The sequence below is a fragment of the Myiozetetes cayanensis genome, unplaced genomic scaffold (assembly GCF_022539395.1).
Source record: "Myiozetetes cayanensis isolate MyiCay16 unplaced genomic scaffold, myiCay2020 scf21, whole genome shotgun sequence".
Lineage (NCBI taxonomy): Eukaryota > Metazoa > Chordata > Aves > Passeriformes > Tyrannidae > Myiozetetes > Myiozetetes cayanensis.
Genome location: NW_026087423.1, coordinates 771,573 through 787,791, shown reverse-complemented (window position 1 = coordinate 787,791; position 16,219 = coordinate 771,573).

Sequence of the window (16,219 nt, the reverse complement as noted above, 5' to 3'; positions counted from 1 at the left end):
CACTGAGTCCTTCCCCAAGCCCAGCCTGGAAATCCTTTGCTTTAATTTCAAGCTGGTGGGGAAGGGCCTGCATTTGAAGCCATGTGAGGACCCTGAGGGCACTTGGTGTGTTCAGCTGGAGAAGAGGAGACTGAGGGGAGACCTCAGTGCAGTTCCAACTGCCTGGGCAGGGGCAGAGGAGGGGCAGGACTGAGCTCTGCTCTGGGGGCACCAGGGACAGCCCCCAGGGAATGGCTGGAGCTGTGTCAGGGCAGGCTCAGGTTGGATCTCAGGGCAAGGTTCTTCCCCCAGAGGGTGGTTGGCACTGAACAGGCTCCCCAGGGCAGTGGGCACAGCCCCAAGGCTGCCAGAGCTGCAGGAGGGTTTGGATGATCCTCTGGGGCACAGGGGGTGACTCTTGGGGATGGGTCTGTGCAGGGCCAGGAGTTGGACTGGATGATCCTTGTGGGTCCCTTCCAACTCAGCATATTCTGGAATACTGTGACAGGTCCACAGTCCAGTTTCAGTGGAGCAGAGGAGCCCAGGGACAGATCCAGCAGTGCCAGGATCTCCTCCAGCCCTCAGTGTTCCCTGTACTGGCTGCCATGACAGGAGTAAATATTTTAAACCAGGCAGAATTTTTCCCCTTGAATACTGGCTGGAGAGCAGATACTGCCCTGGTAGTACCTTACTTTCTTTCTGGCTTCTCCCACTGTTCCAGTCAGAGTGGCTCCACTGAGCTGGGTCTGGCATTCTGTGCTTTCCCATGTTTTCTGGATAGAAAATGTACTTCTGTCAGGTTCATATTGCTCCCTACTCCACAGCTGTTGTGTTTGGAGAAGCAGCAGGCAGGAGGTCCCAGCTTAGGAGAGGTCTGTGTTGTGCAGGATGGTGCTCGAGGAAGGTGTTTCTCAGTGGGCCCTCCCCTGTGCAATGTTGATGAGCACAGAGACAAGTGGATTAGACACCAAACACTTTGTCCTGACTGCCTGACAGGTTACCTGTCCTCCCTCAGATGCACAAAAGGCAGGTGTGGATAATCCGTGCTCTGGATAGTTCAGGTAAAGAGCTTCTGAAATCACAATCCCCTGTGTGAATATTGGAGTCCAAGGGACAGATACAAGTGAAGTGGTGAAGTTCCTCACAACTTAGCACATCAGCAGTACCTGCCAGGAGCTCCAGTACCTTGATCATCTTAAGTGCTCAAAAAGCACCTGGAAAAAGCAGGGATGGGAATTCTGGATGAACACACAGGAGTCCCCAGGATGGAACAAACCTGTGGGAGATGTGGGTTAACAGACAATCTCCATGGCAGGACCTACAGGAAGAAGACTGAGTGAGCAAGCTCAGGCACAGGGCCTGAGCTGGAAGTGAATCCCTGGGCAATCACAGGGCAGTGATGGAGTTCAGAGGATCATTCCTCTTGTGCACTGACTTTGGAAGAAACATCAAAGCTGACTGCAGTGGTGTGGGGCTTGCAGAGCCCTGGGCTGGGCTGGCTTTGGGAGGCTCGAAATGCACAGAAAGCAGCTCTGAAAAACACTTCATCCCCTCCTTGGTGCTTCCCAGAGTAGGAGCTGGAGTGGGAGTAAGAGAACAGCTAAAGGAGAGACAGGGCTGTGCTGACACCAGTCCTTCAGAGCTTCCCGAGGTTCCATCTACATGCAAATACAGAGCTGTGATGTTCCCATGGGAATGCAGCTCGCTATTCCCATCAGGACAGGAAGGAAATCACTAGACCTCCTCCCAGCTCTTTCCTACCTCTTCTCTTCTTTTCCTTCCAATGAAATGATGCTGAGAAGGAGCTCTGATTTAATCCTGGCTGAGCCAGAGGCTCCTGCTGGGATGACTCTGAGGACACTGCACACCAGGCACAGGAGTTTGTCATTGTGCTCCCCCCCAGCAGGTTTGCAGTTAATACAAATCACCTGAACTCAAATATCTGTATTCATAAAACCCCCAGACCTTGGAGCTAGTGGTTTCATGGCCTTTCTGCTTGACAAGCAGCTCACCTGGGACAGGTATTTTGCAAAAGCCATTGGCCCAGCAGGGTTCAGGAGTTTTCTGATTTTGCCAACGTACCTATTATTTGGTAATGTGGGGAGGAAGAGGAATAAATCCCCCCAGCCTGTCAGTCTGTAGATACACACTGCCCCAAGTTCTATTGTTCCAGCTCTCTGCCAAGTGCAGGCTTGCCAGCCAGAGACAACAATGTTTAATTTATGAAGGGCTGAGTTTTAATCAGTTTTTTATTGTTTGTTCCAGCAATAGATCAGTTTAATGGCAGTCTGAAAAATGCACCATAAGCAAACCTCACACATGCCATTCCCCTCCCCCCGAGATATTTCCCATCAAAAGTTTGACATGCTGGGCATGCTGGGAACAGGCAACCCGTGAAAGCCAGGGTTTAAAATAAGTGACCAAGCTGCAGCTCTCATGGGCTTTGTGGGCTGGTGGATCCTGCTGCAACAAGGGCAGGTTTGGAGATAAATCTGTATTCAGAGTCTTTTCACACTGAATCATGAGATTCCTTTTTATAACCAAGACAGCAGACACTGCCTGTGCACCTCCATCAGAGCTGATGGTGGAACCTGGCTTCTTGTCTTCAACCCAGCCAAGATTTACTGTAAAGGACCTTTGCTGACACACCTGGCCAGTCATTCTCTTTTTTTTTTTTTTTTTTCATGTCTTAGACTATATTTCTCTCCAAACACATCAAATTTCCCTATATCCAGTGGAATCCTGGCCTGGCCACCCCCTGAGTCATCCTGGGAAAAAAGTTGTGTTCCCTGGGCACAACTGTAGAAAAGAGCTGTCAGCCCTGGCTGGGGGAAATTATTTCACAGTCAAAGGAAACTACATGAAACATGTTTACTGCTCCATTTTCAGGCTTATTTTAGACAATTAAAGATGCAAAAGGTTTGGGTCTGGATCCAGCCTGGGAGTGGAGGGTTTGGTGCAGTCTACATCTCTTTTTTGAGAGGTGCTCTTTGAAAATGAGGAATTAGTTGGATCAAATCTCGTGTGACTCCAAAGCAGATCCGGGACAGGGTTATTGCCACTGCCACCCACAGACAGTGGGGCCTGAAAGTCCTCTTTGCTTTGCAGAGCTGTATCAATGGTTACTTTCCATCTCTTCCACAATTATAGATATATTCCATCTATCCTTGGCTCTCAGGGTGGTGCTGGAATAACTCTTCCATGGTAGGAAAACGGTGGTCAGATGCCCAACCAGTGCCAAGATCAATGCAGAAACGAGCATGAAGGAGCTCAGCAAATAAAAGAAGATCAAATATTTTTTTACAGTGGAAACAATGTTTCCCAACAGATTTGTTTTGTGGAGAATATAGATCCTTGTTAGACTGCTGAATTATGCTGGTTGGAATTATGTGGAGGTCAACACAGTTGATCCCATGTCAGGGAGCTGATCAACTCATCCAAATCCTGCCTCTCCTGGAGGCTGCACCCCAGGGAAGGCAGGGGGGGAATGCAGTGTTTAGAGCAGCAAAGGGGCAGGGACGGTGCAGCCCCTAAAGAGGGGCAGGATTTCTTAATCTGTGAGTTCCTGCTTGCCTAAAGTTTAATTACTGCCCTAATATTCCCTAAAATGGCATCAGAGGTTTTTAGGTGCTCAGAGAGGAGACTGGTGAAAACAAGGCAGAGCTCTGAAGCACCCAGATAGTTTAGGACCATCCAGCTTGTTTTCAGAAGGGAGTTAATACTCAATTGTGAAAGGTCCTGAGATCTCTAGAGCTGCAGTTGGTGCATAAACACTTCTGAAAAAAAACCCAACCCCCCTGCATGACAGACCCACAGAAAACAGGGCTGAACAGACCTGAGGACATCACCTGTTCCAACCTCCTGACCTGAGGAAAGCCCTGTGCCCTCCAGCAAAGGTGTCTGTAGAAATGATCCTGCTCCTACAACCCTCCAGCAAGAAACACCACAGCAAACCCTGGAAAAATTTATGGCAGTGTTTAACTATCCTTACATTAGAAAGGCATTTCTTAATAACTAATCTGAATTTCCCTAACTGTGATTTAATTACCCCATCTCCTAAGCAGAATGAACATGCAGAACAAATTATTCTCTTCCTCTTCACAGAAACCTTTTATGTAACTGCAGAGTGTTATGATTCCCCTAAGTCTTCTCTTGACTAAATGCCTCCAATTATTCCAGCCTTTCTTTGCAGGTTACCTCCAATCATTCTCATTCTCCCTGCTCAGCTTTTTCATTCATCCTCCAACTCCATTTGTCTCTCTTGAATTCTGTGATGTGTTTTCCAGGTCATTTTGGATTTCTCAAGATCCTCCAGAATTCCAGCCCTGCCCTCCAAACTGCTGCAGGTCCTTCCTCACATGAGGCAAGAGCAGAGCTGGCACCCCCAAGGTGTGTGGCAGTCTCTGGTTGTATCCCAGCCCACCTCGATGCAGCCAAGGAGAAACTTTCTCACACTGCCAGCCAAACAGGGGAGCAGAGTGCCCAGAGAAGCCGTGGGTCTCCATCCTTGGGGGTTTTCAAGCCCAGGCAGGATAAATTCCAGAGAGACCTGAGGTTTGAGGTCTGACCTCAGAGCTGATCTTGCTTTGAACAGATCAATGTTTCGTGTAGGTGACTTCCAGGGATTCCCTTCCAGTTACTCCTCTCCAATAATTCCCTTGGATTATTCTGTGAGCCTTTATCTTCCCTTTATTCCACTCCATCCCTCACAAAAAAGAAAATTTTGATTAGAAAGATGCTCCTGCTACACACGTGGACAGAGGCCACGAGGCAGGAACTGATCAGTGGCAAAATCCCCCACTGTCCTGGGTCACTCTGCCACGGGCACTGGGATTGATTCCAGTACCTGGGATCACATAGAACCACAGAATCATTGAGGCTGGAAAAGCCCTCCCAGCCCATGGAATCCCCCCTGTGTCCCATCCCCCCCTTGTCCCCCACCCAGAGCACTGAGTGCCACGGCCAGGCCTGCCTTGGACACCTCCAGGGATGGGGACTCCAAACCTCCCTGGGCAGCCCCTGCCAGTGCCTGGCCACCCTTTGCATGAAGAAATTCCTCCTGATGTACAACCTGACCCTCCCCTGACACACCCTGAGGCCATTCCCTCTCCTCCTGTCCCTGTTCCCTGGGAGCAGAGCCCAACCCCCCTCAGCTCCCCCCTCCTGTCAGGGAGTTGCAGAGCCAGAAGGTCCCCCCTGAGCCTCCTTTTCTCCAGGCTGAGCCCCCCCAGCTCCCTCAGCTCCTCACCAGAGTGACTCTCAGGTGACACAGGAACAAGGTCTCTGCTACCAGGAGCAGATCTCTACCAGGAGGAAAATTTGCAAATCCCGGAGTTTGGAAAATAAGAGGTGAGCAGGTTGGGTAAGACCAGTGGACCCTACTCCTGTGGAATGACACACCAGACCAAACAGTCTCCAGAGCCAGCCATGGGAAGTCCTCACTCCACCAGGACAGCAGTGAGATCAGTGCTACTGAGGCAGGTTCCAGAAACCTGCAGGCTGGGATGGGCTCCTGGGATTCCTGGTGCTGGAGCCACCACAGACCTGGGCAGCCTCTGCTGTGCTCAGCAGGATAAACACACTGAGCAGGAACCGAGGGTGTTTCTTATTTTGGAATAGGTTTTTTTCTTAATCTTTGTAAAATGTTTTCACAATGCTTCTGACTGCCGGGAATTGAAAAACAAACAAACAAACACACAAACAAACAGCATTTGTCCAAAGTCCACTTTGGAAACGGAAATATTAAGCAAACAGTTCTGACAAATTGGAAACCCTGCTTTTGCCAAAGATTGCAGGGGCAAAAATGCATTTTCAGAAGTCATATAAACTGCTCAAAACTTCTCAGATTTTTGCTGCAATAATGAATTTCCCAGAACAGAATAATTGGGAAAGAAACCCAAGTATTTTTCAGCTTTTGACATTTTAGGAAAGAGTCGAAGACGACATTTTTTTTATATCCACCACATCCTTTGTCGTGATGGAAAGAGAAGCTTTAATTCCAGAATAGCAGCAGGAAAGGGCAGAGAAAGGAAAGATCTTGGGGATCTCATTTCTAAATGCAGCAATGGTTTAGTGATGACAAAAAAAGGATTCTGACTTGCTAATTAGTTTTGCATAATGATGACTAAACTTGATTACAGCAGGAACCAGTCAAATGTCTTTGTAGCTCATAGGCTTACCCTGAGCTCCAATTAAAAGGGTTTGGTTTGTTTATGGCTCACAAGGTGCTTCCTGGAGACCAAATAACTCACCAAAGGGTGCTCCAAGCTTTGTTGTTTCAATTGGCTGCTGCAGCAAATTAACTTCTGAGGAGGAATTCGATAGCATCTATTTTATCAGACATCCAAAAGCACGTCACTGGTTCTCCACAAGCTCTTGCTCATTTTTTTCCCTCCTAAACAGCTAAACAAATGCAGAATAAAGCCTTCATTATCTCTCCATCAGTTGCCATCTCTGCCAGGCACTGCAGAAGTTCTCTACCTGCTATTTTTCTCCATTAAGAAGAGCTGAGTGAAAATCTGGCCATAAAACATTCCTGAATCTGTGTGTGTGAATGAGTTGGTGTAGGGGGGGACACTGGAATGATGACACGTCAAACACCTTCCTGAGATGCCACTCAATGTTCCCTCAGGTGAAGGACACGGAGGTTCTTGCAGGGTCTCACCATCCCTGTGGGTTCCTGGATGCCCATGGACACAAATCCCAGTCCCTGTGACCCCATGCCAAACCTGTGCCCGTGCAGAGCCCCATTTAGTCCCCCAGGCTGGGGTGCAGCCTGGATGCACCCCAGAAATTCCTGGGATTGCTGTGCCCCACCTTAACTTACACAACTACAGAAGGACCAAGGCCCCCACAAACACAATCAAACCCACATCTGGATCATCCTGTGGCTGCTGCAGGTCTGTGAGCCTTCCTGGAACTCTGGGTGCTGGCAGGGCTCTGGCTGGCACTGGAAACCCATGTGGGGTTGGGCACTGGAAAGGTGAGATCCTGTGATTCACCCAAGCCTGAGCCCTACTTGGGGGCTGTGCCAACTGCCACATTTCTTCCTGTAACTTGAAAACAACACAGAGGAATAGAGAAAACTTTCCTTCTCTGGATAATTCCCTTGAATGAGAGACTCCCTGGATACAGATTTGCTCCCCTGCAGTGGCTGACGAGCCCTGGAGCAGGGCTTGCCCCTGCCCTGACTGACAGTATCTCTGCCTGAAGGATTTCTCAGGGATACCTCACGTTTAGGAGTGCAGAGTATTGTCTTGTGCCAGAGCAAGGGGCTTGACAAAGTCACAGAACCACAGAAACACAGGACATGCTGAGCTGGAAGGGACCCACAAGGACCATCCAGTCCAACCCTCTGGCCCTGCACAGCCCCAGCCTCAAGGGTTCCACCCTGTGCCCCAGAGGATCATCCAAACCCTCCTGCAGCTCTGGCAGCCTTGGGGCTGTGCCCACTGCCCTGGGGAGCCTGTTCAGTGCCAACCACCCTCTGGGGGAAGAACCTTGCCCTGAGATCCAACCTGAGCCTGCCCTGACACAGCTCCAGCCATTCCCTGGGGGCTGTCCCTGGTGCCCCCAGAGCAGAGCTCAGTCCTGCCCCTCCTCTGCCCCTGCCCAGGCAGTTGGAACTGCACTGAGGTCTGCCCTCAGTCTCCTCCTCTCCAGCTGAACACACCAAGTGCCCTCAGTGTCCTCCCACGGCTCCAAATCCAGGCCCTTCCCCATCTCTGGGTCCCTCCTTTGGACACTCTCCAATGGCTCAATCTCTCCCTTCCATTGTGTCCCCCCAAACTGCCCCAATATTGAGGTGAGGCCGCCCCAGGGCAGAGCAGAGTGGGACAATCCCCTCCCTCACCTGACTAGTGCCTGGACAGCACCAGTTTACCCCAGTTCCTCGCTGCTCCTCAGGGCAGACCCTGCCCCAGGCAGGGAGGTTCAGCTGGGGTGGCATTCCCGTTATGAAATGGTTGGGGCAGGGGATTGAATCAAGGATGGGAAGCAACAATTCCTCTGGCCTGACGTCAGCAGCCCTGGGAGCTGCAGCAGATGCTGTTTGCTTCACACCGCCCGCCCGCTCCCAAAATGCCGCAGATTTCGGCATCGCCGACGTGCTTTCAGCCCACAATGGGAACGGGAAAGGCCAATTGACTGGGAGGCTTTACAGCTCCTTCAGCTGTTACTCAGCCTCCCAGAGGCTCCCAGAGTACCAACAGCATCCATGTGGGTCCACTAATGTGGAAATATCCCTGGTCCCCAGTTCTCCCCATTCCCAAATGGAGTCGTTCAGGAAACACGAAATGGGCTCGTTGCTACAGAAGGGTGTTCTAGCACGTGTGGCTTTCCTACCTCCTAAGAGCCATTGCCAGTATTTTTCCCAAAGAACAGGGGAGTTTCCCGTCACCTACAGGTCATTTTGGAGAGATGTGGCAACAGGAAGAACTGGGAAAATTACAGACTGTCAGTTTGACTTTGAGACTCTCAAAAATACTGGAGCAAATTATTAAACAATCACTTTATAAGCACTCAGAGGATAAAAGGCAGTGGGAAACAGCCAACATGGACTTGTCAAGAACAAATCATGTCAAAGTAATCTAATCTCTTTCTTTAATGGGGTCGGTGGCCTATGGACAGCAGAAAGTGATAGATATGATATATCTCGACTTTCATAAGGCTTTTGACACAATCTGACATGAGAGTGTCCTCCAAGTAGGGAAATAGGATTGAAAGCAAATCATACAGAATGGCACCAGTTAAAAAACATTAGACTTTGAATTTAGTGTCAGAAATCTGCTCAAGAAAGAGATTTAAGTCTCTCAGGGTGTCTGCTCTGGGTCCAGTTCATTGAAAAATTTTTGAACTTATAATTCAGCGAAGTCAGAGCAACACACACAGACAATAGGCAGGAACTTTGTGGAATTCATGTTAATACCGTTTTACAAATGTAAACTGTGCAAAACCCGTATCAACAATCACATGTTCTTTGACTCATACAAACATATCAATATACATGACACCATTTTAGCTTTAATGAATAATAAAATTACTCATTGACATTGCAAGAATGGGGATACAAATTTATTGTCTGCTGTCATAGGTAAAGAACAGATTTCCTGGTGCTACTCAATCTTTCAGTTCTTTTCTAGCTCTCTGACCTCACAGCAAATGGTTCCAGCTGGACAATTTAGCACAGTTTATAGTGCCACAATTTCACGGGGATTGAAGAGCCAGCTATTTGTTTCAATCTTTTTATCAACAGCTTAGATGATGGAACTGATCAGACACAGCTAAATGCCTAAATGTGGACATCTGTTCCATTTTGGATTGCCCAGGGTATCCCATCTGGCCTCCAGCTGCCGGCTTGGCAGGGGGCTGCTCTCCTGTGAGCCCCACATCGTGACTGTCAGAGGCACCAGCACCTCTTCAGAACCCAAAGCACTGAAGTAGCACCACACAACCGTGCTGGGGCAACAAAAAAATAAAAAAATCAACTTTGTGAGCAAACTTGGATGAGGGGTGATGAAAATTCAAAACCAACAGGACGAAACGCAGTAAAGGCTGGTGAGAAGTCAGCACAAGGAGAAATCAAATGCCCAAATTGAAGTGTGGCAGCACCATTGCAGAGACTGATCTGGCCATGACAGTGGGTCCTACAAGTGGGACGGACAAACTTTGCCCCAGATCCCCACTCAGCAGCAAGAGCTGTGGATCCTCAAGGGATCCCCACATGGGAAGTGCAGGGTGAGTAAGACAGAGAAAAAAAAGAGAGCTGAAATGAAAAGAGAGTGATGAGAGGCTGGAAATAGGTTATAGGAGAAAGGATTGGCAAGACTGAGCCAGGCTGTTTTATCTAGAGAAGAGCAAGGCTGACCATGTGAGGATGGTGTGAAACGTGTCCCAGGTTGTTCTGAAGCAAAGTCTCATCTTTGAGTAACTGGAATCACAGAACGGTCTGGGCTGGAAGGGGCTTAAAGCCCATCCAGTTCCACCCCCTGGTTCTACTATCCCAGGTTGCTCCAAGCCCCATCCAACCTGGCCTTGGACACTTCCAGGGATCCAGGGGCAGCCACAGCTTCTCTGGGCAACCTGGGCCAGGGCCTCCCCACCCTCACAGGGCACAGTTTCTTCCTAATTGTCCCCCCCTGCAGCAGAGGAGATTTGAGTTAAAAATTAGCAGCACACCCATCTACCAGGGTAACTTTCCACTGGAGCAGGATACCCAAGGAGCAGGAGGAATCCCCTTTTCCATGACCTCGGAGAGCAAATCAATGACTCTGTGAGCTCTTCTTGTTTTGCCAGGACCTGGATCCAGCACTTTGGCCCTTAGAATAACCTGTGGAGTGGGAGGAAACACCTGTGCAGCTGGATCCCCATGAATTAATTCCTGCCTGAAGATGGTTTTTCTCAGTCACAGCCATCACAGCCTTGCACTTGGGCTACCAGTTCCTAAACAGGAGGATCTCTACAAAAAAACCAACAGGGATACCTGGATGAATGATGGCATCTGACAGGAGATTAAATAGACTGGCAAAGAAAGAAGAATTATTATGGTGAGGAATAGAATAGCCTGAATTGCCTTAAGAAGATGTGGAGAATGAACAACTTCATAAGAGAATGAACAATTTTCATGTGCTTACTGTGTTCTGATGTCCTGCTCAGGGCTGTGGAGCAAAGGCTGCCTCAGAGGGGTTTCTGTGGGTGGCAGGACAAATAAACTGAGCCACTGGAGGTGTTGGAGGAGAATGAATTACTATTCAGTGGAGCAAGGGCTGCTCTCCCTGCACCTGCCAGGACCAGGCCACAGTGAACAGGGGTCCTCGTCCTCTGAAGCACTTGGCAAGAGGGGATCCATCTCCTGTGGGAGGTGAGCGGGATGGAGGACATCCAGTGTCACCCAGGGGTGTCTGATAGTGGGGATGCCTGTCAGGAATGTCCTCTGGGAGACTGAGGGTCCCTCAGACAGGTGGTCTGGGCAGGGTAAGCCTCCCAAGGGTACCTTCCTCAAGTCTGCTGCATGAATCTGGGCCTTGGAAAAAGAGCTTCCAGATCCCAAAGTGCTCTGTTGGATCAGAGAGAGCTTGGAATAGACTGCTCTGCAGGGTGTGATAATACCAGTTATGGAGAGTTATGTGGAGACAGAGGAGAATGGAGAAGGGCAAGGCCCTGTGTGGTCTGTCCTGGGTTACCAGTACAGAGCCTGTATATGGAAAGTGAAATGGAAATGCAAAGGAAGAAAAATCCAGGACTCGTTGCCCGCAGGAGACCTGCAGAGACCCAACACAACCTCGGCCAGCAGCATGAAATAAGGTCAAAGCCCCTGAAGAAGGAATACACAACAGGAGTTCATCCCAGGGCACACTGGACCTGAGAACTCTCCCCTGCTGGGAAAGGCACTGGAGCTTTCCTGCCATTCCCAAACAGCACAGCTCTGGACTTCTCCCAGCACTCAGCCTGGTCCTCTGATCCTCTCTACAAAGCAAAGACAAGCCTAGTCCTGAGCTTTCTGCTGATCACTCTCACAGACCTGGTTTGGGGGAGGCTGCTCCCACCTCTGCTGTGAAGCAGCTCCACATTCCAGTCAGGAGGAAGGGAAGGGAAGGAAGCAGCAGTGAGTCAGGAAGCGCTGGGGAGGAGCGATCAGCACTGTGAGCAGCAGTAGGTGGAGCTGGCTGAAAATCTTCCAACACAGAGCTGCATTTTTTTATTATTATTATGAGAAATATGGCTTTATTGAGATAAAAAAAAAGGAGTTCTAGAAGAAAGTATTGATCCAGAGAAAATGTTTCAATCACAAAATTAAATTAGTCCAATTTTTAATTTTTAAACTCTTATCTCAGTGCAATTCCTAATGCTGGCAGTGCTGAGATCCCTCATGCATTTGAACCCTTCCCAAATCTCCTCTTTTTAGAAAAGCTCTTTGTTGGCATTTTGTGGAGTGGTGCTTTGCAATTTTGAGCACCATCTAATAAATTGCTCATCAGGACTTCAATTGAAAATGAATGGCTTCTTCCCCAGCCCACTTGATTTGGGCAAAGAAACTCTGCAAGAACCAGGAAACCTTATTACCTTTGGCACAGGCCTGGCCTGTGCAGGCTGGTTCTGTGCAGAAGGTTCTGTGCTATTCCTCTTCCCCAGACCAGAGAGTCAGGACCCCTGTGACCCTCAGAATCACAGAATCATTTAGGTTGGAAAAGACCTTCAGGATCCTCGAGTCCAACCTGTGCCCCATGCCCACCTTGTCCCCCAGCCCAGAGCACTGAGTGCCACCTCCAGTTGTTCCTTTGACACCTCCAGGGATGGGGACTCCACCACCTCCTCCACACTCCTCATTCTCTGTCTTCCCATGATGGGACCCATCAGCTCCCACATTCCCTTCAGAGCCCAGACTTCAGTGCATTGAATTCTTCCTCTGTTCTTGATTTTGGACAGATGTGGACAAAGTGTCATTCCCCTTCCAGACGCACTGACAATCAGCTGGGTAATAACTCTTTGTAATGATAATTGGGATGAAAAGCTCCCCCCCCTTCTTACTGGTAGATATTTCTCTGAGACAGCCCCAGCCATTTCCTAACTGCAGGAAGGAACTCTGAGAGCTCACAGTCAGCTCTGGGGGTGGCAGAGCCTCATTGTTTAGCACTTACATTCATTAATTATGTCACACTAATATCAGCTCTTAGATAAGGTCCTACACAGTCAGGGTGAATGTTTCCAGGAGCTGCTGTGAACCTGGAGTGGCCTCCATGGTTCAAACACACTCTTATCACACAGGATTTGTATTGAATGGTCTCGAGATATGAACAGAAAACCCCAGAAATAAATGCAGGACACTGAGTCACTGGCACCTCCCTCCTGCACAGTAAACTGCAGAACTCAGCTCTTCTTGCCTGCTTCCCTCTTGGCTTCGTGAATCTCCAGTTCATCCATGGAGGTGTAGGATCTGCAGAATGCTTACCACGGGAAGAGAAGGGTAAATTCCCTGCTGTGGTGATCCCATAGAGATTAGGGATGTTATGTTGGGTGTGGATTTCTGTGCCCTCCAACTGATGCATTAAAAGTTGGCCTGCAGATGCTGAATCACTAACTGTTCCATGTGCTGGGATTCTGGATGAGACCCCACCATTAGTCCATGGGCTGGTCCCTGTACTGGAGGTGGTCTTGGCATAAAGGAGGATCTGCTGCTCTGCAGATGCCCCAGGGCTCCAGGGCCTTTCTGGAGCACTGGATCCACTGCTGAGAGCACAGGGAAACCTCTGCCATCTCCAGAGCTTGATTATCTGGGGCAAGCTCAGAAAAAGACCGACCTTGAGCACCCAGGGCTGCAGAGAATGTCCACACACTTGTTAGGGACCAAGTAGAATCCCAGAATCCCAGAATGGTTTGGGTTTGAAGAGACCTTAAAGCCCATCTTGCTCCACCCCCTGCCACGGGCAGGACACCCTCCAGCGAGCAGGTTGATAGTCCCAGCCACCATCCCACCCTTGGCAGAGCCCCATGAGCAGCATCTCCTGCAAAGCCACATTGCTCAAATTGCCCCTGCAGTAAAAGCTGGACCTGAATGTCCTGCAGGACCTGGGCTTTGGCCCTGCAGTGCCTAGCAGAGGTACATTTCTAGAACCTGGGAAGGCACTGAGGGCTCTGAGGAGGTGGAGACAAGTTGAAAATACTACTCAGCCCATGCACATTAAATGCTGCTGACTTTTTTTTTTTTAATTATTATTTTTATACTTCCTCTATAAAACACTGTCTCAGCCAGGCATATAAGCTGCCACCCACCTTAAACATATTGAATCCTGCCTCTGATGTTCCCAGGACTATCCATTCAGCTTCAAACTAATTGATGCCTGCTCAGCCTGCTTGGTGCTTCACAGCCTCAAACGTCACTTCTGATGCTGCCTAAGAAAAGTTTGCTGGTGACAGACAGGCTCCTGTCTCCTGGAGAGTTTGAGAGCTCTTCTCGTGCCTGTAAGAGAACTATTCAATATTTAATTGGTCTTTCTTGGCTTTCTGGACATTTTCTTAATGTTCAGCAGAGAATGTCTTAGCTTGGCACCCGCATCCTGTCCCTCCCAGGATCCTCCTGGACAAACTGTCCATCTGTCCATCCCTCAGCTGGATAAACACATCCTGTGGTGGGTGAGCAACTGGCTCATGGGTGGGGCACAGAGGGTGACAGTGACTGCCGTGACATCAGACTGTGCCCTGTCACTGCTGGGGTTCCACAGGGCTCCATTTTAGGCCCTTCAACATCTCCATCAGTGACTTGGACGCAGCACTGGAAGGGACACTGAGCAGGTTTGCAGATGACACAGAACTGGGAGGAGCTGTTGAGTCCCTGGAATCAGGGAGGGCCTGCAGAGAGACCTGGACAGGTCCGAGGCCTGGGAATCACCAACCATGGGAAGCTCAACAAGGGGAAGGGCCGGATCCTGCCCCTGGGATGGGGCAACCCAGAATGGGTGGACAGATGGGAATGAGAGGCTGGAGAGCAGAGCAGGGAAAGGGTCCTGGAGGTGCTGGTGGGTGCCAATTGTCCCTGAGTCAGCAGTGCCCTGGCAGCCAGGAGGGACATCCCTGTCCTGGGGGCATCAGGGAGGGGATTGTCCCGCTCTGCTCTGCCCTGGGGCGGCCTCACCTCAATATTGGGGCAGTTTGGGGGGACACAATGGAAGGGAGAGATTGAGCCATTGGAGAGTGTCCAAAGGAGGGACACAGAGATGGGGAAGGGCCTGGATTTGGAGCCGTGGGAGGACACTGAGGGCACTTGGGGTGTTCAGCTGGACAAGAGGAGACTGAGGGCAGACCTCAGTGCAGTTCCAACTGCCTGGACAGGGGCAGAGGAGGGGCAGGACTGAGCTCTGCTCTGTGGGGACCAGGGACAGCCCCCAGGGAATGGCTGGAGCTGTGTCAGGGCAGGCTCAGGTTGGATCTCAGGGCAAGGTTCTTCCCCCAGAGGGTGGTTGGCACTGAACAGGCTCCCCAGGGCAGTGGGCACAGCCCCAAGGCTGCCAGAGCTGCAGGAGGGTTTGGATGATCCTCTGGGGCACAGGGGGTGACTCTTGGGGATGGGCCTGTGCAGGACCAGGGGTTGGACCCTTGTGGGTCCCTCCCAACTCAATATAATCTGTGATTCTGAGAAGCCAGGGCACCTGCCCCCACAGGATGGCCTTCCCCATAGCACATGGCCTTGACTAAGGGCAGCAAATTGGATGTTTAGATGTCTTTAGGCATTTGGACAGGACTTCATCCACAGTGTAATCTTCTTTGCTGCAGATGCATCTTTTCCTCTGTTCATCAGTTCTCTTCTTACCTCTCCTACCTCGTGGGTGTCCCTGAAATGTTCCCAGCTCCTGGAGCAGGTCTGGCCTTGCCTGGGACATGGGGTGATTGTTCTCTGCCAAAACATTTGAAGCCACTCTTCATACCAGAGACTATTCAGGAAACAGAAAGTTGATTCCAAGACAAGGTGCAGACAGGAAGGAAATCTCTGGATTTGGAGAGAGGTGTCAGGCACTAAACGCAGCAAAACACCTCAGTCACTGCTTAGAACCATCGAATCATGGAGTGACAGGATGGTTTGGGTGGGAAGGGACTTTGAAGCTCATCCTATCCCACCCCCTGCCATGGGCAGGGACTCCTTCCACCAGCCCAGGTTGCTCCAAGCCCTGTCCAACCTGGCCTTGGACACTTCCAGGGATCCAAGGGCAGCCACAGCTCCTCTGGGCAACCTGTGCCAGGGCCTCCCCACCCTCCCAGGGAAGGATTCCTTCCCTGTATCTCATCTAAATTTCCTCTTTGTCAGTTTGAAGCCATTGCCTTTCTCCTACTTGACAAGGATATTGTATTTTAATTGGTGTATTTTCCTTTCCATCCAGGAGGTCAGATAGTTTTCACAGCCTGAGGGATGTTGGGCCCTGACTCTTCAGATACACCATTTCCCCTGGGAATTGTCTCCCCATCAGGCACCTTTAGCTGGGGCAGAGCTCAGCATGTTCCAGCTGTGCTCTCAGGGATCCACAGAGGGCCTACACATTTCCCTTCAGATTTCCCAGAGATACCCATCTCTGTACTTAACTGAAATGATTTATCAGCCCTGTTTTAAAGGCTGGTTGAAAGGAAAAGGCTTGGTTTAAAGTGAAGAAGCCTTGGTTTACAAAGATGCTCCAGAAATACAGTTTCCTGCTGGACAGCCCCAGGGGTTCCTCCTCCTGCATGAGTTGAGAAGCCCTTCACGACAGTGCCAGTGTCA